This window comes from Anomaloglossus baeobatrachus, unplaced genomic scaffold (genome assembly GCF_048569485.1).
Source record: "Anomaloglossus baeobatrachus isolate aAnoBae1 unplaced genomic scaffold, aAnoBae1.hap1 Scaffold_3253, whole genome shotgun sequence".
In the NCBI taxonomy this organism is placed as follows: domain Eukaryota; kingdom Metazoa; phylum Chordata; class Amphibia; order Anura; family Aromobatidae; genus Anomaloglossus; species Anomaloglossus baeobatrachus.
In genome coordinates, this window is record NW_027442642.1 from 46,325 (window position 1) to 74,298 (window position 27,974).

Below are 27,974 nucleotides of genomic sequence, written 5' to 3' on the forward strand. Positions count from 1 at the left end.
ATGTTAAGGGCACATACCCAATAGTGAGATAGAGCTAATGTATGTTACTTTTTGAGATCAATACATGAAAGATTTTACGTAAAACATTGTGTGGCACTCCGATGTCCCTGAGAAGAGACGTACATAAAGGCCTCTGAGTCTAATGTGCCCATTTTGAGGAACTGAGTCTTTGTAGTATTTTCCTTTGCCAGGGCAGTCCAAAATTGTGAGGTTCACCAATGCCCCTGCATACAGACGTGCATGATGGCCTGTAAACCTGAAGTGCCCATTGTAAGGAAGTGGGTCTATTGTAGTATAGCCCTTAGGCAGGGCAGCCAAAAATTGGGAGGCTCCACGTTGTCCCTGGATAGAGACGTGCATGAGGGCCTCAAAACATTAAGTGTCCAGTGTCAGGAAGTGGGTGTATTATAGTATAGCCCTTAGGCAGGGCAGCCAAAAATTGGGAGGCTCCACGTTGTCCCTGGATAGAGACGTGCATGAGGGCCTGTAAACGTGAAGTGCCCATTGGAAGGAAGTGGGTCTTTTGTAGTATAGCCCTTTGGCAGGGCAGCCAAAAATTGGGAGGCTCCACGTTGTCCCTGGATAGAGACGTGCATGAGGGCCTGTAAACCTGAAGTGCCCATTGGAAGGAAGTGGGTCTTTTGTAGTATAGCCCTTTGGCAGGGCAGCCAAAAATTGGGAGGCTCCACGTTGTCCCTGGATAGAGACATGCATGAGGGCCTCAAAACATTAAGTGTCCATTGTCAGGAAGTGGGTGTATTATAGTATAGCCCTTAGGCAGGGCAGCCAAAAATTGGGAGGCTCCACGTTGTCCCTGGATAGAGACGTGCATGAGGGCCTCAAAACATTAAGTGTCCATTGTCAGGAAGTGGGTCTTTTGTAGTATAGCCCTTTGGCAGGGCAGCCAAAAATTGGGAGGCTCCACGTTGTCCCTGGATAGAGACGTGCATGAGGGCCTCAAAACATTAAGTGTCCATTGTCAGGAAGTGGGTGTATTATAGTATAGCCCTTTGGCAGGGCAGCCAAAAATTGGGAGGCTCCACGTTGTCCCTGCATAGAGACGTGCATGAGGGCCTCAAAACATTGTTCCCATTGCAAAGGAGCGGGTCTCCTGTCGTTGTAACGTGGAGCCTCCCAATTTTTGGCTGCCCTGCCAAAGGGCTATACTACAAAAGACCCACTTCCTGACAATGGACCCTTAATGTTTTGAGGCCCTCATGCACGTCTCTATCCAGGGACAACGTGGAGCCTCCCAATTTTTGGCTGCCCTGCCTAAGGGCTATACTATAATACACCCACTTCCTGACAATGGACACTTAATGTTTTGAGGCCCTCATGCACGTCTCTATCCAGGGACAACGTGGAGCCTCCCAATTTTTGGCTGCCCTGCCAAAGGGCTATACTATAATACACCCACTTCCTGACAATGGACACTTAATGTTTTGAGGCCCTCATGCACGTCTCTATCCAGGGACAACGTGGAGCCTCCCAATTTTTGGCTGCCCTGCCAAAGGGCTATACTACAAAAGACCCACTTCCTTCCAATGGGCACTTCAGGTTTACAGGCCCTCATGCACGTCTCTATCCAGGGACAACGTGGAGCCTCCCAATTTTTGGCTGCCCTGCCTAAGGGCTATACTATAATACACCCACTTCCTGACAATGGACACTTAATGTTTTGAGGCCCTCATGCATGTCTCTATCCAGGGACAACGTGGAGCCTCCCAATTATTGGCTGCCCTGCCAAAGGGCTATACTACAAAAGACCCACTTCCTTCCAATGGGCACTTCAGGTTTACAGGCCCTCATGCACGTCTCTATCCAGGGACAACGTGGAGCCTCCCAATTTTTGGCTGCCCTGCCAAAGGGCTATACTACAAAAGACCCACTTCCTTCCAATGGGCACTTCAGGTTTACAGGCCCTCATGCACGTCTCTATCCAGGGACAACGTGGAGCCTCCCAATTTTTGGCTGCCCTGCCTAAGGGCTATACTATAATACACCCACTTCCTGACACTGGACACTTAATGTTTTGAGGCCCTCATGCACGTCTCTATCCAGGGACAACGTGGAGCCTCCCAATTTTTGGCTGCCCTGCCTAAGGGTTATACTACAATAGACCCACTTCCTTACAATGGGCACTTCAGGTTTACAGGCCATCATGCACGTCTGTATGCAGGGGCATTGGTGAACCTCACAATTTTGGACTGCCCTGGCAAAGGAAAATACTACAAAGACTCAGTTCCTCAAAATGGGCACATTAGACTCAGAGGCCTTTATGTACGTCTCTTCTCAGGGACATCGGAGTGCCACACAATGTTTTACGTAAAATCTTTCATGTATTGATCTCAAAAAGTAACATACATTAGCTCTATCTCACTATTGGGTATGTGCCCTTAACATTTCCGCTATGAAAAATCATTTTGGTGTCATTTTGGAAGGTTTTCTGGTGAGTCCGTAAAAATGGCGTAAAACGCGGACAAAATTATTCACAGCTGTGACTTTTGAGTGATAAATGCTTCAAGGGGTCTTCCCCATGCTGTTGCCATGTCATTTGAGCACTCTTCGGAGACTTTTGTGCCATTTTTAGGGTTTCTACATGCTGCCGGTGGTCATTTCACAAAAATACTCGGGTCTCCCATAGGATAACATTGGGCTCGGTGCTCGGGCCGAGTACACGAGTATCTTGGGAGGCTCGGCCCGAGCTTCGAGCACCCGAGCTTTTTAGTACTCGCTCATCACTACTAATAAACCTAAAAAATAAAAATAAATTGAATAAAAATCATGAATGTTGTGTTATAACAGGAAATTCGGTGTAAGAATGAATATCCGGGATGAGAGTTCAGCGAATGAGTTATAGAAATTGTTACAAAAAGGAGTGTGTACGGTTTATGCGTAAATTTTCAGAATGCGTACATGAAAATTATATGTATGTGAGAATGTCCCCCATGCTTTGTAAAAAGTTATTTATGAAAATGTAAATAAAATATATAAAAATGCCTAATTATTTATAATTTATGAGAAAGATATATATGTATGGAAGAATGTTATAAGGTGTCCAAGAACCATAAAGAAAAAGGGTGCATATATAATGTTAGAGGTCTAGAGTTCCACCAGGCTATATCACCCCTAAAGAAATAGAAAGAAGACCTTACTACCTGTGTACCCCAAAAAAAGCTATATTTCTTAGCCAGGATTATGGTGGAGATATGCACAAGTGAAATAAGAATATAAAGTAATACAATAAGATTATAAAACCAATATGTGTGCATTCATGCACCACCCGGTACGCTACCCTTGCCAAATTGCTGACTCTAGATCCCCACACGATCCATGAAGCCGTTCCCCCGGTCACACCGCCTGCTGCCGGTTCCCACTCATCCCTGGGGGAGTTAGGCGAGTGGTATCGAGAGCTACATGTCGGCACTGATGATACCCCCATACACCACAAGGAAGGGGTATACCGGGTGGTACAGTAGTATGAGCGGGTTTTTAGCAAGCACCCTCTAGATTTTGGGCAGATTAAAGGGGTTCAACACCACATCCCTACCGGTACACACTCCCCTATTAAAGAGAGATACAGGCCTATTCCCCCTGCACACTACCAATGCGCCAAAGACATGTTGAGGAACATGAAGGAGGCAGGGGTTATTAGGGACAGCTGTAGTCCCTGGGCCGCTCCGTTGGTGCTGGTTAAGAAGAAGGATGGCACCATGCGGATGTGTGTGGATTACCGGAAGATTAACCAGATAACGCATAAGGATGCTTACCCTCTGCCCCGCATCAAAGAGTCCCTGGCCTCGCTGAGAACCGCTAACTACTTCTCCACCCTTGACCTCACCAGCGGGTACTGGCAGGTGGCCGTGGCACCGGAAGACCGAGAGAAGACTGCCTATGGGACCGTTTTGCTGTACTTGGATGATGTGATTGTGTACTCACAGACGTATGAAGCCCACCTGGAGCACCTAGCCGAGGTGTTCGCGTCCCTTGCCAAGTATGGGATGAAGTTGAAGCCCTCAAAGTGTCATCTGCTGAAACCCAGAGTGCAGTACCTAGGACATGTGGTTGGTGCGGAAGGTGTCGCCCCCAACCCCGAGAAGATCACCGCCATCCAAGACTGGCCGAGACCGACCACAGTGAGGGAAGTGAGGCAGTTTCTGGGCCTGGTGGGATATTACCGTCGCTTCATTAAGGGGTACACAAAGATGGCTGCCCCCATGCAAGACCTCCTCGTAGGACAGACCAAGGGTGGTAGATCCCTAGTAGCCCCATTGGTGTGGGAAGAAAAGCATGAGGAATCCTTCCGCCAGCTGAGAACAGCCCTGACCGGAGAGGAAATCCTAGCGTACCCTGACTACAGCCGCCCATTCATCCTCTACACCGACGCCAGCAATGTGGGCTTGGGGGCTGTTCTATCCCAGGTCCAAGACAGAAGGGAAAAGGTAATAGCTTATGCTAGCCGAAAACTCCGACCGACTGAGAGGAACCCTGAGAACTACATCTCCTTCAAGCTTGAGCTCTTGGCACTGGTGTGGGCTATCACCGAGCGGTTCCGCCATTACCTGGCAGCAGCCAAGTTCACCGCGTACACAGACAATAACCTGCTGACCCATCTAGATACGGCCAAGCTGGGCGCGTTGGAGCAGCGGTGGGTGACCAGGTTAGCCAACTACGATTTCACCATCAAGTACCGGGCCGGCCGTACCAACGTCAATGCCAATGCACTCTCCCGGATGCCCCACCTGTCGGAAGAGGGGCCAGAGGATGATGACCTCGAAGAGATCGAGTTGCCTGCATTTCACCGGCCATTCACTGAGAAGGTGCACGTCTACCAACAACGGGGCCTCCCATATGATGACAAGTTGAAAAAGTTATTAAGTGATTATTGGCTGCAATGGGGCTTTCTGGCTGGTGCCAGCCTCTCTTCTTAGCACACAGGAACCACAATCCCTACACCATGCTTCAATGGATTCTCTCATCCCAGCCCAGTAAAACTACATATTTTACACAGTCATAAGTAGCCAAAAGGGATCTATTCTATTCAATTGCAAATGATCTAGATAAGACTGAGAATAAGATACTGCACGGGACATAGCAGAGTTGGTCAAGTTGAGTGGAGATGAGTTTGCTATTTGGCACAGCTTTTTGCATCAATAAAGCAAGTAAAAGGTGTGAAAGATAAAAAAAAGGGTGAAAGTGTGAAAAGTGAATTGGCCAAATTGAGGTGCATATAAAGTTTTTGCTTTCTTTCAATTCACTAATGGGGCTCATTTGAATCAGGTGAATTGAGTTCTGCTTTTGGAAACTGGGTTAAGAAGGGGTGCACCGGTCCTGGAGGTACTGCAATACCAGGTCAATGCGTGCAGTGGACAGAGCAAGATTTTTTCCATCTCCTTGTTCTAAAAATCCATTTAATATATGGTCCCCAGAGAGGGGACGTATCAGATATTAAACTGATAAGAACAGATTTAATTTTTTTTTTTTTCTGTTTATCAGTAGGACTTCAAAATAACAAAGGTGATCGCCTCCCGTTGCCTGGGAACCGTCCAGGCACAAGAGGGCTATGTGTCACCAGAAGGCGCACACACTTCCTCAAGGCCGGCAGACGTGCAATCCCAGGCACCTTCCAGTACCGACCAAGGTAGCGTCCTCCGAAACTACACTTGATCTTAGCCAAAAGGCCGAGAAGCTATAACCCAAATTGGTTACGGCCTTGAGTGGCACCCTGGCCTATACCGGACACATCTTAGGGAGAGGGAGACAAACCCACGCCTACAGAAGACATTTTGTCACCAAGCCAACCCTTGAAAAGGCTGTTTTGCAGAGCAAAAACAAGAAGAATGGTGCTTTTTGCAGCCGCCGCCCACTGCAATGAATCTGAATAACTCCTCCTTTTGGACACAAGCACCTCCCCTCCCCCTTGCAGTCTTTCCAATTCATGATACAAAAAGACGGACGGACAGGACAGGACAGGACAGGCTGCCTGACTTTCCGTCACTGCCACCCTTTGCCATCCTTGCCCGTAGAAAGCCCTTTCATCATCCCCAAACCCTAATCTTTTCCCTTCCCTTCCCAGATGCGTCTCACTCCCTTTCATTAGGAAGTGAGCGCAGCCTTTTCTCCGTTCTGCACATGCGCGACGTTAAACACAAATGCGCAGGTGTGACGCCCTAGCAGCAGTCGGACTGCTCGGCAGACACTTTGATGAAAAACAAAAAGGTTTTTTACGGGGGAGAATATTTGTGACGCCACCTGCGGTGTGCGGTAATAAGGTATACCGCCGCTGCTGTATGGGAGTGCCGGGGCTGATGGTGTTGGGGCAGCCTGGTGGTGATTCCCTCCGCAGGTAGGGGCCCCGGGACTCAGGGTAGGGAATAGGTAGGAACAGCCTATATTGATATAGGGCCGGCAGGACGCTGGGGGCCAGGGTACTCACTCAGGTGTGATGACGCATTCAGTGGACACAGACTCTGAGGTAAACAAAGTCTCTTGGTACTGCTGCACTCGGTGACTGCACGTGCGGTGGTCCCTTTCAGTGATTCTGTGGTGGACTGGAGCCTTCCTCCATACACTGTATACTGTGTGTGTCCCTGGCCCTGTTGGCTTGAAACCTTCGGGTCCCGTCCCTCTTTTTAATTGGGACCTGCTCTTAGCAGCTGGCACGTGGGATTTTCTGTGACTGCTCTGTGTGGGAAGTCCTATCCCTCCGCTGTGCTGACGCCGCTAATCTCTGAGCCGTCAAGTACAGGCCACTGTCTGCGACCCAGCCAGGCTCTCCTCAGGGAGCTCTTAATCCCCAGGTCCTCTCTCTTTTTCAGTTACTACCAACTGTCTAACTGACTCCTCCCACCAGCCTGTCTGACTCATAGGTGGGCGGTTCCTTTCCCAGCTGGAACCACGCCCCTGGTGTGCCTGACAAGTGTAGTGTTTGGGTGACTAGGATTTGTGCTGTTAGTACAGAATCACTGTTGCGGACCCCGGAACCAAGGAGGGTGGGCCCTGCACCAAGGATAGAGAATAGTGCAGTTCCCTGTGACACCCTGGATTAGTCCAGGGGCGTCACATTCCCCCTTGGTTAAACGTAGCTCGTCCCCGAGCTACAGTGCACCCAGAGTGTTTATTTTTATCTGCAAAAAGTGAACATTTTAATAAGAAAAACATATCTATCCATCCCACGCAGGGGAGGCACTTGAACCCAACGTTTCGCTTTCCCAGTCCTTCATCCCACCCCCAAAGTTCCAAAAGGAGGCAAGCCACCGTTCCTGTTGGTGGCCAGACCTGGGCCATATGTCTCCCAGGTCTCTCCTCCACCTGTGTCTTCTCCTGTAGGTGGGGATGCAGTCCGTGGCTATGAATGGGAAATAACCATTTACAATAGCACCAGTTCGTGCTGGCTACCACCAGTCCTGTAGCCAAAGGTCCATTTTCAATAAAACTTATCATTGGTCGTCAATCAGGTCATGAATCCAGGTAATTAAAATAAAATCAACATTCTTCTTATCAACACTCTATATCAACATGTCTTACATGACTATCTTTAGCATGGAAAATAGTAGAATTAAAAGCATGGAAAATACTAAACATTTTTAAATTTACTCTATATTTAGACTATTTACATTAGGGTAGAGTAGCCGGGTTCCGCTACCATTCCTCATCTCTGAACCTATGTGGGGGCTGACCAAAGTTCACACGGGTGGACCTTCTCAGCTCCTGGCTTCCCTCTAACCCTTGTACTGTGGTGTTTGCTACTACCTGTTCCCCACTACTGGTGCTAGGTGTTGTAGGTGGTAATCTACGTGTTCGTGGTGCTGGTATGGGTACTTCTCTAGGTGCAATGATTTCAGGCCTCCTTGGTTCTGGTTCTTCCGCGGGTTGCGGGAATGTGAGTACAGGCACAATCACTGCTCCATTGTACATAGGCCAATCTTCCGGGAAGTCACCTAGGATGGTGTGGATCACTCTCTTCTTTTTCTCAGTCACTTGAGGTTGGGGCTGTTCTTCCTTCTGGATGTTCAGGGGTTCAGGGCACTTTTTCAAGTGGTCACGGGAAATTACAGCTGTGGTTCTTCCTTGGTCCTTGCTGACAAGACAGGTCTTCTGGTTGTTGAAATTGGAAGGCTGGACCACATATGGCTCTCTTTCCCACTGGTCGTCCAGTTTATGCATCTTTCTTTTTCTTTTTAAGACCACTTCTCCTGGTGAAAATGGAGGGGCTTGGGCTTGCTTGTTAAAGCTTCTTTCTTGCTTTTCCCTACTTTGGTCCAGATTCTCCTCGACATACTCTTGAATTTGCCTGTATTGAGCTCTACGCTTGGTATCCCAATCTGCATTTGGGGAATAAACTTCAGGCATCTCAACTTCCATCTCCAGATCCACTGGCAGTTACTGAGGCCCGGTCCTGATCTGTCCAGGTCTCCGCCTCCAGCTCTGCGGCGCCTGATAACTGGCCGAGTAGTACAGACGCTTGCTGCCGGTCATTCATCCCAAACATATCCAGGAGTGTGCGGATTTTTCTTTTGAATCCTTGCAGAGTGTCAGGGGAACCATCATATTGTGGTAGCCAGGTAGCGCCTGGCACATACGGTAAAGTCATTGGCATTATCTGCGCGGTCGCTCGTGCGTCCATGTCACCTTGATCTTGAGGGGGAACTGCCGCTGCGCTCGCTTCACCCGGCGCCGACATCTTTCTATGCCCCCTTGGTTTTCAGCAGCAAGATGGCGGCAACTGAATTTTTTTTTTTTTTATTCACTTTGGGCTCAACAGTTTTGGAGAAGGCGCACGTCACCCAGGTTAGTGGGTCCAGTCCAATCCTGTTCGTGACGCCAAAAATCAATGTGTGACGCCCTAGCAGCAGTCGGACTGCTCGGCAGACACTTTGATGAAAAACAAAAAGGTTTTTTACAGGGGAGAATATTTGTGACGCCACCTGCGGTGTGCGGTAATAAGGAATACCGCCGCTGCTGTATGGGAGTGCCGGGGCTGATGGTGTTGGGGCAGCCTGGTGGTGATTCCCTCCGCAGGTAGGGGCCCCGGGACTCAGGGTAGGGAATAGGTAGGAACAGCTTATATTGATATAGGGCCGGCAGGACGCTGGGGGCCAGGGTACTCACTCAGGTGTGATGACGCATTCAGTGGACACAGACTCTGAGGTAAACAAAGTCTCTTGGTACTGCTGCACTCGGTGACTGCACGTGCGGTGGTCCCTTTCAGTGATTCTGTGGTGGACTGGAGCCTTCCTCCATACACTGTATACTGTGTGTGTCCCTGGCCCCGTTGGCTTGAAACCTTCGGGTCCCGTCCCTCTTTTTAATTGGGACCTGCTCTTAGCAGCTGGCACGTGGGATTTTCTGTGACTGCTCTGTGTGGGAAGTCCTATCCCTCCGCTGTGCTGACGCCGCTAATCTCTGAGCCGTCAAGTACAGGCCACTGTCTGCGACCCAGCCAGGCTCTCCTCAGGGAGCTCTTAATCCCCAGGTCCTCTCTCTTTTTCAGTTACTACCAACTGTCTAACTGACTCCTCCCACCAGCCTGTCTGACTCATAGGTGGGCGGTTCCTTTCCCAGCTGGAACCACGCCCCTGGTGTGCCTGACAAGTGTAGTGTTTGGGTGACTAGGATTTGTGCTGTTAGTACAGAATCACTGTTGCGGACCCCGGAACCAAGGAGGGTGGGCCCTGCACCAAGGGTAGAGAATAGTGCAGTTCCCTGTGACACCCTGGATTAGTCCAGGGGCGTCACACAGGCGTGCGTTCCATTACCCTCACTGCATTCCACTCCCATACAGGAAGTGGGCGCAGCTATTACTACGGTCGCACATAAAAGAACCCACGGCCACCACTGCACATAGCTGACTCCACCACAGGACACCCACTTCTACACCAACGCAGGTAAGACAGGATCGGCACTTCTATGCTCCCGTTACAATCAGGCTCAGTCACCATGTGATAACGCTCTCAACTCTTTAGTTGCAGGCTCCCCTTGCTTCACCTCCACTGGCTGTGCTGCCATTTCCTCTCCCACCTGGAAGGTATACTTTATTCCACTATTTTCCTGTTTCTCTCTTCCCCCTTTTCCCATAACCTACTTTTATCTGCATTTGTGGGGTATCTATATGCTATTTACATCATAGTTTTATTCATTAATATGGAAGGGAAGAGTGCCCATGAGAGTGTTGAACTGCGGAGAGCAAGAGATTAAGCTGCTCCGATTTGCCACCATTGATAAGCTGTTCTCAGTAGATACACATGCTATCCAAACAGCAGCATCCACCATTGCTTCAGCCCACCCATTCAGTGACAGCTCACCAAGTCAGCCAGAGGAGTGGTGTAAGGAATTACACGTAGGCACTGACTCCACACCTTCACATCACAAGAAGGGGGTCTACAGGCTAGTGCAAGAATACGAGCAAGTCTTCAGCAAACATCCGCTAGACTTTTGAAGAATAAAAGGGGTCAAACACTACATCCCCACAAGTGCACACCCACCCATCAAAGATATATATAAGCCAAAACTACCTGCACATTACCAGTGTACCAAGGACATGTTGAGCAACATGAAGGAGGCTGGGGTTATCCGTGACAGTTGTAGCCTCTGGGCAGCTCCGTTGGTCCTGTTAAAGAAGAAGGACAGCACCACTCCCCTGTATTGAGGAACAGCTAGCTGCATTGAGAACTGCAAATTATTTTTCTACCCTTGATCTCACTAGTCGCTATTGGCAAGTGTCCGTTGCTGAGGCAGACCGGGAGAAGACCGCCTTTGCCACCCCGATGGGTCTCTGCGAGTTCAAAAGCATGCCCTTCGAGCTGTGCAATTTGCCAGGAACCTTCCAGAGGCTGATGGAATGCTGCTTGGGACACCGAAACTTTGAAACGGTACTGCTATACCTTTATGATGTTATTGTTTATTCTAAAGCAAACAAGATTTTAGGGTGTATAAAAAGGGAGATTAGATCCGGTGATCCCAACGTATTGTTACCCCTCTATAAATCACTTGTAAGGCCACATCTGGAATATGGGGTAAAGTCCTGAGCAGGTTGATAACCATTGGTTTGAGCATGGTAGGGTGTAGTGCGCATCTTCCTGCATCGGTAAAAGCTGCAGAAGTCCTTGAAGATTTCCGCTTCAAAGGCTGTGCCTTGATCTGTGAGGACTCTCTCTGAGTAGCCATGAGGTCTGCATAAGTGTGCTTGGAAGACCTTCGCTGCAGTATGGGCCATTAGATCTTTGACTTGTACCACAACCATAAATCTCGAGTAGTTGTCTACCATCGTAAGTGCATACGTGAGCTCGCCTCGATATTCTGCAACAAAACTCCCTTTTTCGATTTCAGTTTCAGCAAACACTACTCTTCCTGTAGAAAATATTTATCATTACCTAAGACAGTCATTCTAATGCATGACAATATTAAGGCAATTTAGTTAAAACTTGTTTTAACTCACCTTTAAGGGGATTGATGTATTTCATGGTCAATCCAGGTTTGTCAGTGATGGCACTGACATAATGTATGGCGTCTTTTTCGGGCGTTATCCTTTGCCTTTTCATTGTGAAAATCCAGTTGCCTATATCAAAGCAAATTCTACTACTTGTAAAGTATGCAGAAAATGAAATGTAGAACATATAACATCAACTGCTTAGGAACGCATCATAGGTTAGTACTTAAAAGGATATTGTCATGTTCTAGTCATAATGCAAGCTGGACATTTTTCATGTTACCCTGTAATCGCCGGCCTGTTCTAATGCTCACAAGCCAAGATATAGGCTCAGCTGCTAAGGCTTCCCTCTGCCTTCTGAATGAAACTTGAATATGTCTGGGTCACTGTGTATATAGCAGGTGCTCAGAAAAAATAAGAGTCAATTCAATAGAAATAGCTCTGGCACACTATAGTGATCAATAACGTAAGAAAAGAACTCTTGGAATGCTGAAAATTCTTTATTTGTGCAAAAGGATAATTCATCCAACGTTTCGACCTTGTTTTTAGGTCTTTATCAAGGATAAAGTTATCTAAGATCATAAAGGGTTACAAAACCATATAAACACGTAATTAGTACATAGTACAACATAACAGTACAATATATTGCTACTTGAGAGTACAATGGGTCAAATGACCATGATGCACATACAAAAAATTTTTCCAAAGCCATAGTGAAAACATTTGTACTGAGGAAAGAAAATTTCCACATGACCTATCTGGAGAAACATTCTGGATCAAACAACCAAAAATAGTCAAGCAGGTAAATACACACCTATATGGATAACAGGATGATATGTGTTCAATTGTATAGCGTCATTGCCATTAAGGTACAAATGGAAAACTTGCAATCCTATATAGTGAAGGAAATGAACACATATCATATCAAAGAACACAGGAACATGGGTGTGAGAAAAACCTCAATGTTTATACTTTGTTCTTTATAATGGTGTGAACATGTATATGTCTCAGTACCTTATGCACTTGAGAATTCTAGTGAGTAGATCATGAAAGCCTATTTCAGAACTGGAATCGGTAAATAATTGTAGGTGGAATCTAAATGAAAAGATGGTACAAGTGTTATCATGACACGTGGGCTATAACACAATGGACCGTGTGACAAAGAAGAAAGGAGAGAAAGAAGTGGAAGAAAATGCAACTACCTGTAACATTACGTGATAGTCACTGGTAAGTATCACTTGACAATTCAAGTGAAAAAGGATTCCTTTATTAAAGGGTTCTCAGTCGCCTCAGGATCATGAAATACTAGGGTAAATGATATGAGAATGGGTAAGAAGCACCACTAAAGGAAATATGAGATGCAGGACATATATCTATAAACCCCTGAACTACATGATAGAAATAAAAAGAAGAAAAAAGAAAAAAAAGAAGAAAGAAGAAGAACACATAGAATGCGGAAAGAGAATGGGTACAACTACCTGAGTTACTGCAGGGAGGCCCCTGGTTGGTATTGTGAGGGTTAGTGGAATTCCTTCACTGAAGGGTTCTCAGTTGCCTCAGGTTCGTGAAAAATGCTATAGACAAATAATGCCCGGAGAAAAGGGGTTCATATACAGCGAATAATGGTAATACAAAGTACATGTGTCACATGTAATAGTATATATATATATATTGTACTAAGCTCTACACCAGAAATAGAAAGTAGTCCCTCTGCCTTCTGTCTAGGTGCCCTGAGTTATGTCCTGTAAACTGTCACAGGGACCCAGACACACATGTGTAGTAGGGGAATATCCCTGCTGAGATGCCAGTGCTAGAGCACTCGTTTGCTGTGGAGTTGAACGCTATGTGAGCAGTTCTTACCTTCAATGAGCAGAAGTCTCTTTTTTCAGATTTCAATATCTCTGTGGGTATCTGGCAGAAATATGGAATACTCTTTACTGCTAAGACCCTGTACACCACTCCCACTAAAGGGGGCTTTACACGCTGCGACATCGCTAATGCGGAGTCGTTGGGGTCACGGAATTTGTGACGCACATCCGGCCGCATTAGCGATGTTGCTGCGTGTGACACCGATGAGCGATTTTGCATCGCTGCAAAAACGTGCAAAATCGCTCATCGGTGACATGGGTCTCCATTCTCGATTATCGTTACTGCAGCAGTAACGATGTAGTTCGTCGCTCCTGCGGCAGCACACATCGCTCCGTGTGACACCGCAGAAACGAGGAACCTCTCCTTACCTGCCTCCCAGCCGCTATGAGGAAGGAAGGAGGTGGGCGGGATGTTCCGGCCACTCATCTCCGCCCCTCCGCTGCTATTGGGCGGTCGCTCAGTGACGTCGCTGTGACGCCGCACGGACCGCCCCCTTAGAAAGGAGGCGGTTCGCCGGTCACAGCGACGTCGCCGGGCAGGTAAGTATGTGTGACGGGTCTGGTCGGTATTGTGCAGCATGGGCAGCGATTTGCCCGTGTCGCGCAACAGATGGGGGCGGGTATCCACACTAGCGATATCGGGACCGATATCGCAGTGTGTAAAGTAGCCTTTAATAAACTGTGTAAAGGATTTTAAGTAAAAATCCACAATAAACCAGCGCTAGATGGGTTTTTATAATTTTATTAATAGACCACAAATAAAACATTTTTTGCTATCCTTGTTTCAAGACAGAGTATTTGATAATATACAATACACTGATTATTACTAAAACCAAGGACCACATAAAACAAGGACCACATAAAGTAAAAAATGAAAGTAATGAGAATAAAATTCTTTTGTATAACCAATTAACTTCGAGGTGATACAATATTCACATTGATTTAGTTTTACCAGTCTAATGTAATGCCCCGGCCGGTGGCATATATTTTGTTTGGTTAATAATTTAGACTTATACAATGAAAGATGTACTATACCACCCCTGGCTAACTTACAAGTTTTAAGTTGTACAATATAAGTTTGCGACGTTATATTCGCCCCCAGGGCCTGGGGGAATAAACCTCACAACAACTTGACCGCAAAAAACACCCCGGATTTCTCCGTTGATTAGGCTGGAACCGCTATATACAGGATTGACCTGTTAGACTTCCAGAGCGGACGTTTTGAGGCCAGTGGCCGCGACTAGTGCTGGCTCTGGGGGAGATGTATGGTTACCGACATCCCTCTTTACAGAGCCTTTATAACACTTCACAAGGCCACAAACCAGCCGGTCCCGTATTCTCCCAAATGTACTTTCGAAATCAAGCAGTACGAAGCCACTGAAAGCACCAAGATGTTGGCTGCGGACAACAATAAGATCAGCGGTAACTACTCAGCCTCTCCAGCGGGCAGTCCAGACCGTATCCAGTGTCAGCTGACTGATTCCACACAGGAGGAAGTTGCTTTGCAGGTTAGCACCACACAAGGCTCCGATCCGCTTCCAAACGAGCAATGCAGAACCGCTGGAGGTACCAATGTATCCTGGTTGCAGACAAAGGAAATGTCAGCGGTAACCTCTCAACCTCTCCAGCAGGCAATCCGTACCGTGTCCAGTGGAAGCCGGTTGATTCCACACGAGGGAGAGATTACTTGGCAGGTTATCACCGCACAGGTGAGGTAGGCAAAAACAGAGTCCTGATCCGACGCGCGTTTCGGGGGCGTGTAACGGCCCCCTTCCTCAAGGATAACTCAGCTGTTGCCTAGAGCACTATTTATGCATATATTTAATTGGTTATAATTTGCATAAAATTAAACAATGTTTAAATTCAACCAACATTCAATGACCACTACATATATCAATTTGTGAAAGACCGTTCATAATAGCCATATAATATAATTATGTGCAAAGGTTTTTCTAAAGGTTTTTCTAAAAAGACCTATATATAGCCTTGCTTGTATCATCATATACTGGGAAGACAATGTGTATATATGCATATGCTTTTTTTCAACAATAAATTTAACAAAAGGACATCATAAAGGTGTAATATAAATTTGCTATAATATGAAAAGCCCCTTATATCTACATCAACCTTGGGCAAGTGAAGCACCAATTTTAATATATATTATGCATATATACACATATATCTCCATGACAATCGCTTTTTTTTTTTTTTTTTTTTTTCCTTCTCTCCGTATTATTATCAGTACCTATTACTCCTCTACCTATAAAAATATAAATTAATTAAAAGGAAACAGTTCTATATCATTATTGAGTCCATATGGTTTCAAGGTGTTCAATTCAAAAATCCATTGGCTTTCTGCTCGTGACATTTTTTTAATGAAATCGCCACCTCTCCAATCCTTAGTTATTTTTTGTACGCCCCATACTTGGGATCCTTTAAAGGACCCTCCATGTTTTAACACATAATGTCTGGATAGGGGGTGCTTAGTACATTTATTTTTAACACTTCTAATGTGCTCACCCACCCTTTTCCATAGGGGTCTAATAGTTCTCTCAATGTATTTTTTCTGACAGGGACATTGAATTCAATATACTACTCCCTTTGATTGACATGTAATAAATTCTCTAATCATGACTTCTGACTGCCCCTGTAAGAAGGATTTCCGTGAAATATTTTTTGTATTCTTACATACTATACAGCTTTTGCATGGAAAAAAACCTTTCAGGTCAAATAATCCTCCCTTATTAGGTGCTGTAAGATTACGTATGGTGGGTGCCACTAAATTGCCAATATTGTTTGCCTTCCTATATATGAATATAACGTCGCAAACTTGTACATAAATATTGTACAACTTAAAACTTGTAAGTTAGCCAGGGGTGGTATAGTACATCTTTCATTGTATAAGTCTAAATTATTAACCAAACAAAATATATGCCACCGGCCGGGGCATTACATTAGACTGGTAAAACTAAATCAATGTGAATATTGTATCACCTCGAAGTTAATTGGTTATACAAAAGAATTTTATTCTCATTACTTTCATTTTTTATTTTATGTGGTCCTTGGTTTTAGTAATAATCAGTGTATTGTATATTATCAAATACTCTGTCTTGAAACAAGGATAGCAAAAAATTTTTTATTTGTGGTCTATTAATAAAATTATAAAAACCCATCTAGCGCTGGTTTATTGTGGATTTTTACTTAAAATCCTTTACACAGTTTATTAAAGGCTACTTTACACACTGCGATATCGGTCCCGATATCGCTAGTGTGGATACCCGCCCCCATCTGTTGCGCGACACGGGCAAATCGCTGCCCATGCTGCACAACACCGACCAGACCTGTCACACATACTTACCTGCCCGGCGACGTCGCTGTGACCGGCGAACCGCCTCCTTTCTAAGGGGGCGGTCCGTGCGGCGTCACAGCGACGTCACTGAGCGACCGCCCAATAGCAGCGGAGGGGCGGAGATGAGTGGCCGGAACATCCCGCCCACCTCCTTCCTTCCTCATAGCGGCTGGGAGGCAGGTAAGGAGAGGTTCCTCGTTTCTGCGGTGTCACACGGAGCGATGTGTGCTGCCGCAGGAGCGACGAACTACATCGTTACTGCTGCAGTAACGATAATCGAGAATGGAGACCCATGTCACCGATGAGCGATTTTGCACGTTTTTGCAGCGATGCAAAATCGCTCATCGGTGTCACACGCAGCAACATCGCTAATGCGGCCGGATGTGCGTCACAAATTCCGTGACCTCAACGACTCCGCATTAGCGATGTCGCAGCGTGTAAAGCCCCCTTTAGTGGGAGTGGTGTACAGGGTCTTAGCAGTAAAGAGTATTCCATATTTCTGCCAGATACCCACAGAGATATTGAAATCTGAAAAAAGAGACTTCTGCTCATTGAAGGTAAGAACTGCTCACATAGCGTTCAACTCCACAGCAAACGAGTGCTTTAGCACTGGCATCTCAGCAGGGATATTCCCCTACTACACATGTGTGTCTGGGTCCCTGTGACAGTTTACAGGACATAACTCAGGGCACCTAGACAGAAGGCAGAGGGACTACTTTCTATTTCTGGTGTAGAGCTTAGTACAATATATATATATATACTATTACATGTGACACATGTACCTTGTATTACCATTATTCGCTGTATATGAACCCCTTTTCTCCGGGCATTATTTGTCTATAGCATTTTTCACGAACCTGAGGCAACTGAGAACCCTTCAGTGAAGGAATTCCACTAACCCTCACAATACCAACCAGGGGCCTCCCTGCAGTAACTCAGGTAGTTGTACCCATTCTCTTTCCGCATTCTATGTGTTCTTCTTCTTTCTTCTTTTTTTTCTTTTTTCTTCTTTTTATTTCTATCATGTAGTTCAGGGGTTTATAGATATATGTCCTGCATCTCATATTTCCTTTAGTGGTGCTTCTTACCCATTCTCATATCATTTACCCTAGTATTTCATGATCCTGAGGCGACTGAGAACCCTTTAATAAAGGAATCCTTTTTCATTTGAATTGTCAAGTGATACTTACCAGTGACTATCACGTAATGTTACAGGTAGTTGCATTTTCTTCCTCTTCTTTCTCTCCTTTCTTCTTTGTCACACGGTCCATTGTGTTATAGCCCACGTGTCATGATAACACTTGTACCATCTTTTCATTTAGATTCCACCTACAATTATTTACCGATTCCAGTTCTGAAATAGGCTTTCATGATCTACTCACTAGAATTCTCAAGTGCATAAGGTACTGAGACATATACATGTTCACACCATTATAAAGAACAAAGTATAAACATTGAGGTTTTTCTCACACCCATGTTCCTGTGTTCTTTGATATGATATGTGTTCATTTCCTTCACTATATAGGATTGCAAGTTTTCCATTTGTACCTTAATGGCAATGACGCTATACAATTGAACACATATCATCCTGTTATCCATATAGGTGTGTATTTACCTGCTTGACTATTTTTGGTTGTTTGATCCAGAATGTTTCTCCAGATAGGTCATGTGGAAATTTTCTTTCCTCAGTACAAATGTTTTCACTATGGCTTTGGAAAAATTTTTTGTATGTGCATCATGGTCATTTGACCCATTGTACTCTCAAGTAGCAATATATTGTACTGTTATGTTGTACTATGTACTAATTACGTGTTTATATGGTTTTGTAACCCTTTATGATCTTAGATAACTTTATCCTTGATAAAGACCTAAAAACAAGGTCGAAACGTTGGATGAATTATCCTTTTGCACAAATAAAGAATTTTCAGCATTCCAAGAGTTCTTTTCTTACGTTATTGATCACTATAGTGTGCCAGAGCTATTTCTATTGAATTGACTGTTATTTTTTCTGAGCACCTGCTATATACACAGTGACCCAGACATATTCAAGTTTCATTCAGAAGGCAGAGGGAAGCCTTAGCAGCTGAGCCTATATCTTGGCTTGTGAGCATTAGAACAGGCCGGCGATTACAGGGTAACATGAAAAATGTCCAGCTTGCATTATGACTAGAACATGACAATATCCTTTTAAGTACTAACCTATGATGCGTTCCTAAGCAGTTGATGTTATATGTTCTACATTTCATTTTCTGCATACTTTACAAGTAGTAGAATTTGCTTTGATATAGGCAACTGGATTTTCACAATGAAAAGGCAAAGGATAACGCCCGAAAAAGACGCCATACATTATGTCAGTGCCATCACTGACAAACCTGGATTGACCATGAAATACATCAATCCCCTTAAAGGTGAGTTAAAACAAGTTTTAACTAAATTGCCTTAATATTGTCATGCATTAGAATGACTGTCTTAGGTAATGATAAATATTTTCTACAGGAAGAGGAGTGTTTGCTGAAACTGAAATCGAAAAAGGGAGTTTTGTTGCAGAATATCGAGGCGAGCTCACGTATGCACTTACGATGGTAGACAACTACTCGAGATTTATGGTTGTGGTACAAGTCAAAGATCTAATGGCCCATACTGCAGCGAAGGTCTTCCAAGCACACTTATGCAGACCTCATGGCTACTCAGAGAGAGTCCTCACAGATCAAGGCACAGCCTTTGAAGCGGAAATCTTCAAGGACTTCTGCAGCTTTTACCGATGCAGGAAGATGCGCACTACACCCTACCATGCTCAAACCAATGGTTATCAACCTGCTCAGGACTTTACCCCATATTCCAGATGTGGCCTTACAAGTGATTTATAGAGGGGTAACAATACGTTGGGCTCACCGGATCTAATCTCCCTTTTTATACACCCTAAAATCTTGTTTGCTTTAGAATAAACAATAACATCATAAAGGTATAGCAGTACCGTTTCAAAGTTTCGGTGTCCCAAGCAGCATTCCATCAGCCTCTGGAAGGTTCCTGGCAAATTGCACAGCTCGAAGGGCATGCTTTTGAACTCGCAGAGACCCATCGGGGTGGCAAAGGCGGTCTTCTCCCGGTCTGCCTCAGCAACGGACACTTGCCAATAGCGACTAGTGAGATCAAGGGTAGAAAAATAATTTGCAGTTCTCAATGCAGCTAGCTATTCCTCAATACAGGGGAGTGGTGCTGTCCTTCTTCTTTAACAGGACCAACGGAGCTGCCCAGAGGCTACAACTGTCACGGATAACCCCAGCCTCCTTCATGTTGCTCAACATGTCCTTGGTACACTGGTAATGTGCAGGTAGTTTTGGCTTATATCTCTCTTTGATGGGTGGGTGTGCACTTGTGGGGATGTAGTGTTTGACCCCTTTTATTCTTCAAAAGTCTAGCGGATGTTTGCTGAAGACTTGCTCGTATTCTTGCACTAGCCTGTAGACCCCCTTCTTGTGATGTGAAGGTGTGGAGTCAGTGCCTACGTGTAATTCCTTACACCACTCCTCTGGCTGACTTGGTGAGCTGTCACTGAATGGGTGGGCTGAACAATGGTGGATGCTGCTGTTTGGATAGCATGTGTATCTACTGAGAACAGCTTATCAATGGTGGCAAATCGGAGCAGCTTAATCTCTTGCTCTCCGCAGTTCAACACTCTCATGGGCACTCTTCCCTTCCATATTAATGAATAAAACTATGATGTAAATAGCATATAGATACCCCACAAATGCAGATAAAAGTAGGTTATGGGAAAAGGGGGAAGAGAGAAACAGGAAAATAGTGGAATAAAGTATACCTTCCAGGTGGGAGAGGAAATGGCAGCACAGCCAGTGGAGGTGAAGCAAGGGGAGCCTGCAACTAAAGAGTTGAGAGCGTTATCACATGGTGACTGAGCCTGATTGTAACGGGAGCATAGAGGTGCCGATCCTGTCTTACCTGCGTTGGTGTAGAAGTGGGTGTCCTGTGGTGGAGTCAGCTATGTGCAGTGGTGGCCGTGGGTTCTTTTATGTGCGACCGTAGTAATAGCTGCGCCCACTTCCTGTATGGGAGTGGAATGCAGTGAGGGTAATGGAACGCACGCCTGCTCATTTGTGTTTAACGTCGCGCATGTGCAGAACGGAGAAAAGGCTGCGCTCACTTCCTAATGAAAGGGAGTGAGACGCATCTGGGAAGGGAAGGGAAAAGATTAGGGTTTGGGGATGATGAAAGGGCTTTCTACGGGCAAGGATGGCAAAGGGTGGCAGTGACGGAAAGTCAGGCAGCCTGTCCTGTCCTGTCCTGTCCGTCCGTCTTTTTGTATCATGAATTGGAAAGACTGCAAGGGGGAGGGGAGGTGCTTGTGTCCAAAAGGAGGAGTTATTCAGATTCATTGCAGTGGGCGGCGGCTGCAAAAAGCACCATTCTTCTTGTTTTTGCTCTGCAAAACAGCCTTTTCAAGGGTTGGCTTGGGTGACAAAATGTGTTCTGTAGGTGTGGGTTTGTCTCCCTCTCCCTAAGATGTGTCCGGTATAGGCCAGGGTGCCACTCAAGGCCGTAACCAATTCGGGTTATAGCTTCTCGGCCTTTTGGCTAAGATCAAGTGTAGTTTCGGAGGACGCTACCTTGGTCGGTACTGGAAGGTGCCTGGGATTGCACGTCTGCCGGCCTTGAGGAAGTGTGTGCGCCTTCTGGTGACACATAGCCCTCTTGTGCCTGGACGGTTCCCAGGCAACGGGAGGCGATCACCTTTGTTATTTTGAAGTCCTACTGATAAACAGAAAAAAAAAAAAATTAAATCTGTTCTTATCAGTTTAATATCTGATACGTCCCCTCTCTGGGGACCATATATTAAATGGATTTTTAGAACAAGGAGATGGAAAAAATCTTGCTCTGTCCACTCCACGCATTGACCTGGTATTGCAGTACCTCCAGGACCGGTGCACCCCTTCTTAACCCAGTTTCCAAAAGCAGAACTCAATTCACCTGATTCAAATGAGCCCCATTAGTGAATTGAAAGAAAGCAAAAACTTTATATGCACCTCAATTTGGCCAATTCACTTTTCACACTTTCACCCTTTTTTTTATCTTTCACACCTTTTACTTGCTTTATTGATGCAAAAAGCTGTGCCAAATAGCAAACTCATCTCCACTCAACTTGACCAACTCTGCTATGTCCCGTGCAGTATCTTATTCTCAGTCTTATCTAGATCATTTGCAATTGAATAGAATAGATCCCTTTTGGCTGCTTATGACTGTGTAAAATATGTAGTTTTACTGGGCTGGGATGAGAGAATCCATTGAAGCATGGTGTAGGGATTGTGGTTCCTGTGTGCTAAGAAGAGAGGCTGGCACCAGCCAGAAAGCCCCATTGCAGCCAATAATCACTTAATAACTTTTTCAACTTGTCATCATATGGGAGGCCTTCCATTCCTTGTAGTAGTCTAGTTGCCCACCTTTGAACTGACTCTAACTTCTGAATGTCCTTTTTAAAATGTGGAGCCCAAAACTGGTTCCCATATTCCAGATGTAGCCTTACAAGTGATTTATAGAGGTGTAACAATACGTTGGGATCACGGGATCTAATCTCCCTTTTTATACACCCTAAAATCTTGTCCCAAGCAGCATTCCATCAGCCTCTGGAAGGTTCCTGGCGCATTGCACAGCTCGAAGGGCATGCTTTTGAACTCGCAGAGACCCATAGGGGTGGCGAAGGCGGTCTTCTCCCGGTCTGCCTCAGCAACGGACACTTGCCAATAGTGACTAGTGAGATCAAGGGTAGAAAAATAATTTGCAGTTCTCAATGCAGCTAGCGATTCCTCAATACGGGGAGTGGTGCCGTCCTTCTTTTTTAACAGGATCAACAGAGCTGCCCAAAGGCTACAACTGTCACGGATAACCCCAGCCGCCTTCATGTTGCTCAACATGTCCTTGGTACACTGGCAATGTGAAGGTGGTATTGGCTTATAGCTCTCTTTGATGGGTGGGTGTGCACCTGTGGGGATGTGGTGTTGGACCCCTTTTATTCCCCCAAAATCTAGCGGGCTTCCCACCGGTAACCCGCTCCCCAGCTTGGATGGATGCTGAGGGAGCCCCTTTTGCCCGCAGGCTCTGGCCCTGGGAACTGTAGCCTTGGCGGTGACTGTGCTTCCCTCTACGGTGTGAGCTGTTGCCTTCAATCGGGTCTTGACTGCTGGGAAACCCTGGAGGTTCCCGTCGCTAACGGATTTGACCGGTTTTACGGCGACTCCTAGCCTGGTCGGGGTCCGTAGGCCCTGCCGGATGGTGCTGGCTTCTCTTCACTCCCCGATCTGGTACCGGCGGGCCACCGCCCATCCCCGGTCTGTACGGTTCACTCCAATCAGCCTCTCCTGCAGAAGGTCACCACCGTCTGCCAACCTTGCTGAGTGCCCGGGCCACACACCCGGACACGGTCAGTCTCCTCTCCTCTTCACTTCTCTAACTCCAAAACTGATCTCTAATCTGACTCCTTTTCCCGCCTCCAGGACTGTGAACTCCTCGGTGGGTGGGATCAACCGCCTGGCCCACCCCCTGGTGTGGACATCAGCCCCTGGAGGAAGGCAACTAGGATTTGTGTTTAGCTTCGGTGTGCCTAGCCGGAGTGTAGAGTGTGTTGGTGTAGTACCTGTGACGACCTGGCTTGTCCAGGGCGCCACATTCCCCTATAGTAAAATGCAGACCGTCCGCGGGCTGCCCGTCCATCACCGGTTTTATTTTCACAACTGAAAAAGAATAAAACGGTAAAACATGTAAAAGCATCATAAACATTTTACAACGGTACAGCTTCCGCTCTTCTCCCACCCAAACAACCTGGCCCTGATGCTGCCCCTAAGAAGCGGGCAGCACCCCTTGACCCCAGTCCAGCACCAAGTTGCCCGAGCGGGTTCTGTCTCTTTCAGGGGGCCCACGTCCAAGGGGACCCCTGAACCCCCGGAGGATCGCCACCGGTTACGGTAGTGGCGGGCCTAGGCCATCCCTTTCCTCCAGGCCCATCCTCCCAAATCAGCCTCTCCGGAGGCGGTAACGGTGTCAAGCCAACAAACATTTTTATTTACATTGCACTAAGTTTGTGGTTGCCCTGCAAGTTCTCGGGCTTGTCCGTAAGCAGTTCCTTACGCAATGGTTGCACAGTCCCTACGGGGACAACAGTTGCCGGCAACGGCCGGTTTAATCACGGTTCAATCAGGTAAACTTCTTTGGTTGATCATCTTTACTTATCATTTAAAACTTTCAAACTGGTACACTCAACACATAAAGCCCCCCCCTTTTAAAGAGTAGTTTCCCTGTACCTAAGTGGGGGTCTACCTAGGTTGGGGCGAGTGGACCTTCGGGGTCCGGTGTCAGTGGTGACAGGCAGTGGGGCAGAGGGAACAGTCAGTTCCTCCTCCCTGCTATCATGTGGGGCAGGCGGAGGCGTAGGGGAGCTGGGTACAGGTACATCCCTGGGCACTGGCTCGCGGTTAACCGTTTCCATCATTTCTTCATCCACGGGTTGTGGGAACAGTATCACTGGAAGGATCACCGCACCGTTCTGTGTAGGCCAGTCTGCTGGAAAATCACCCATCATGGTGTGGATTACCTCTTTTTCCTTCTCCACTGGACTGGGAACTGGAGCCTCATCCGCTACTCTCAATGCTGGTGGGCACTTCTTCAGGTGGTCTCGGGAAACCGTGGCCAAAGTCCCCCCCTGGTCACGGCTGATCTGGTAGGCCTTCCCATTCTCCCATCCTGTGGGCTGGACTACATACGGGGTTTTTTCCCATTGATCATCCAGCTTGTGGGCCCTTCTTTTCCGCTTCAGCACTACATCCCCAGGTTTGAAGGAACCGGCAGGCGCCTTCTTGTTGAAGCACTGCTCCTGTTGTCCCCGACTCCGGCACAAGTTCTTTTCAACATACTCCTGGACCTGTCGGTACTGTGTCCTCCGCCGAGTGTCCCATTCAGCTGTCGACAGGAGTGCTTCTGAAGCTTCCAAGCCCATTTCCAGATCCACTGGTAGCCGGCCGGGACGAGCTCTCATCAGGTATGCTGGAGTGCATTTCGTAGAGCTGGAAGGGATGTTGTTGTACATATCGACCAGGTCAGGTAGCTTCTCCAGCCACAGGTTCCGCTCTTCCAGTGGTAACGTCTTGAGGAGGCCCAGGACCAAGTGGTTCATCTTTTCACAAATGCCATTGGTTTGGGCGTGGTAAGGCGTGGTCCGGATTTTCTTGCAGCCGTACAACTGGCAGAATTCCTGGAATACCTCTGCTTCAAAGGCCGGACCCTGGTCGGTAAGCACCCTCTCCGGGTACCAATGCGGTCAACAGAAATAAGCCTGGAAAGCCTTAGCAGCGGTGCGGCCGGTTAAGTCCTTAACTGGGACAACCACCAGGAACCTCGAGTAGTGGTCTACGATGGTCAGAGCGTAGGTGTACCCACTTCGGCTGGGGGTGAGCTTTACATGGTCAAGGGCAACCAGCTCCAGCGGTTGGTGTGTAATGATCGGGTGTAGGGGTGCCTTCTGGCTGGCCTCGTCCTTCCTTCTCAATGCGCAAGGGCCACATTCTCGGCACCAGGCCTCCACAGATTCCCGCATTCCACTCCAATAGAACCGCTCTCTTAACAACATCTCTAGCTTCTTCCACCCGAAGTGCACTGCACCATCATGGTATGCTTGCAGGACGGTGGGCACGTTAGCCTGGGGAATCACCAGCTGGCGGATCTTCTCGTGAGTCTTTGGATTAATCAGCTCGCGATACAACTTCCCCTGGTGTAGGTATAGCCGGGTCCGTTCTTGCCACAGACGTTGGGCTTCGGCAGGGGCAGCAGGGTCTATCCCAGCAGAACCCTGTTCCACTAGAGTCTTGACCAGGCGGACAGCAGGTGCCTGGTCCTGAGCTTCCTGCCAGTCCTGTCGGGGCAGCGGATCCAGGTTCACCCGTTGTTGGTAGACGTGCACCTTCTCAGTGAATGGCCGGTGAAATGCAGGCAACTCGATCTCTTCGAGGTCATCATCCTCTGGCCCCTCTTCCGACAGGTGGGGCATCCGGGAGAGTGCATTGGCATTGACGTTGGTACGGCCGGCCCGGTACTTGATGGTGAAATCGTAGTTGGCTAACCTGGTCACCCACCGCTGCTCCAACGCGCCCAGCTTGGCCGTATCTAGATGGGTCAGCAGGTTATTGTCTGTGTACGCGGTGAACTTGGCTGCTGCCAGGTAATGGCGGAACCGCTCGGTGATAGCCCACACCAGTGCCAAGAGCTCAAGCTTGAAGGAGATGTAGTTCTCAGGGTTCCTCTCAGTCGGTCGGAGTTTTCGGCTAGCATAAGCTATTACCTTTTCCCTTCTGTCTTGGACCTGGGATAGAACAGCCCCCAAGCCCACATTGCTGGCGTCGGTGTAGAGGATGAATGGGCGGCTGTAGTCAGGGTACGCTAGGATTTCCTCTCCGGTCAGGGCTGTTCTCAGCTGGCGGAAGGATTCCTCATGCTTTTCTTCCCACACCAATGGGGCTACTAGGGATCTACCACCCTTGGTCTGTCCTACGAGGAGGTCTTGCATGGGGGCAGCCATCTTTGTGTACCCCTTAATGAAGCGACGGTAATATCCCACCAGGCCCAGAAACTGCCTCACTTCCCTCACTGTGGTCGGTCTCGGCCAGTCATCATAGTATCATAGTTTTAAGGTTGAAGGGAGACTCTAAGTCCATCTAGTTCAACCCGTAGCCTAACATGTTGATCCAGAGGAAGGCAAAAAAACCCAATGTGGCAAACAAGTTCCAATGGGGAAAAAATTTCCTTCCTGACTCCACATCCAGCAATCAGACTAGTTCCCTGGATCAATACCCTGTCATAAAATCTAATATACATAACTGGTTATATTAAATTTTTCAAGAAAGGCATCCAGGCTCTGCTTAAATGTTAGTAGTGAATCACTCATTACAACATCATGCGGCAGAGAATTCCATAGTCTCACTGCTCGTACAGTAAAGAATCCTCGTCTGTGATTATGATTAAACCTTCTTTCCTCAAGACGTAGCGGATGCCCCCGTGTTCCAGTCGCAGGCCTAGGTGTAAATAGATCTTTGGAAAGGTCTCTGTACTGTCCCCTCATATATTTATATATTGTGATTAGATCTCCCCTAAGCCTTCGTTTTTCCAGACTAAATAACCCCAAGTTTAATAACCTGTCTTCGTATTGCATCCCCCCCATTCCTCTAATAATCTTGGTCGCTCTTCTTTGCACCCTCTCCAGTTCAGCTATGTCCTTCTTATATATCGGTGACCAGAATTGTACACAGTATTCTACGTGCGGTCGCACTAGTGACTTGTACAGAGGTAGAACTATATTTTTTTCATGAACACTTATACCTCTTTTAATACATCCCATTATTTTATTAGCCCTGGCAGCAGCTGCCTGACACTGTCCACTAAAGTGAAGTTTACCATCCACCCATACACCCAAGTCTTTTTCTGTGTCTGTTTTACCCAGTGTTCTACAATTAAGTACATAATCATAAATGTTATTTCCTCTACCCAAGTGCATGACCTTACATTTATCTACATTAAACTTCAATTGCCACTTCTCAGCCCAATCCTCCAATTTACATAAATCTCCCTGTAATATAAAATTATCCTCCTCTGTATTGATTACCCTGCAGAGTTTAGTATCATCTGCAAATATTGAAATTCTACTCCGCATGCCCCCAACAATGTCATTTATAAATATGTTGAAAAGAAGCGGGCCCAATACTGACCCCTGTGGTACACCACTATGAACTGAGACCCAGTCCGAGTACGTACCATTAATAACCACCCTTTGTTTCCTATCACTGAGCCAGTTTTTAACCCAGTTACACATATTTTCCCCTATCCCCATTATTCTCATTTTATGTACCTTTTATGTACCTTATGTAGTCTTGGATGGCGGTGATCTTCTCGGGGTTGGGGCGACACCTTCCGCACCAACCACATGTCCTAGGTACTGCACTCTGGGTTTCAGCAGATGACACTTTGAGGGCTTCAACTTCATCCCATACTTGGCAAGGGACGCGAACACCTCGGCTAGGTGCTCCAGGTGGGCTTCATACGTCTGTGAGTACACAATCACATCATCCAAGTACAGCAAAACGGTCCCATAGGCAGTCTTCTCTCGGTCTTCCGGTGCCACGGCCACCTGCCAGTACCCGCTGGTGAGGTCAAGGGTGGAGAAGTAGTTAGCGGTTCTCAGCGAGGCCAGGGACTCTTTGATGTGGGGCAGAGGGTAAGCATCCTTATGCGTTATCTGGTTAATCTTCCGGTAATCCACACACATCCGCATGGTGCCATC

The 27,974-nt window shown here is 46.9% G+C and overlaps 2 pseudogenes; one reads left to right on the top strand and one right to left on the bottom strand.

Moving 5' to 3' along the window:
* Window positions 1–5,315: 5,315 nt before the first annotated feature.
* On the bottom strand, window positions 5,316–5,522 carry LOC142270260 (U2 spliceosomal RNA; annotated as a pseudogene).
* Window positions 5,523–21,386: 15,864 nt separating this feature from the next.
* LOC142270259 (U2 spliceosomal RNA) lies at window positions 21,387–21,593 on the top strand (annotated as a pseudogene).
* The last annotated feature ends 6,381 nt before the right edge of the window (window positions 21,594–27,974 follow it).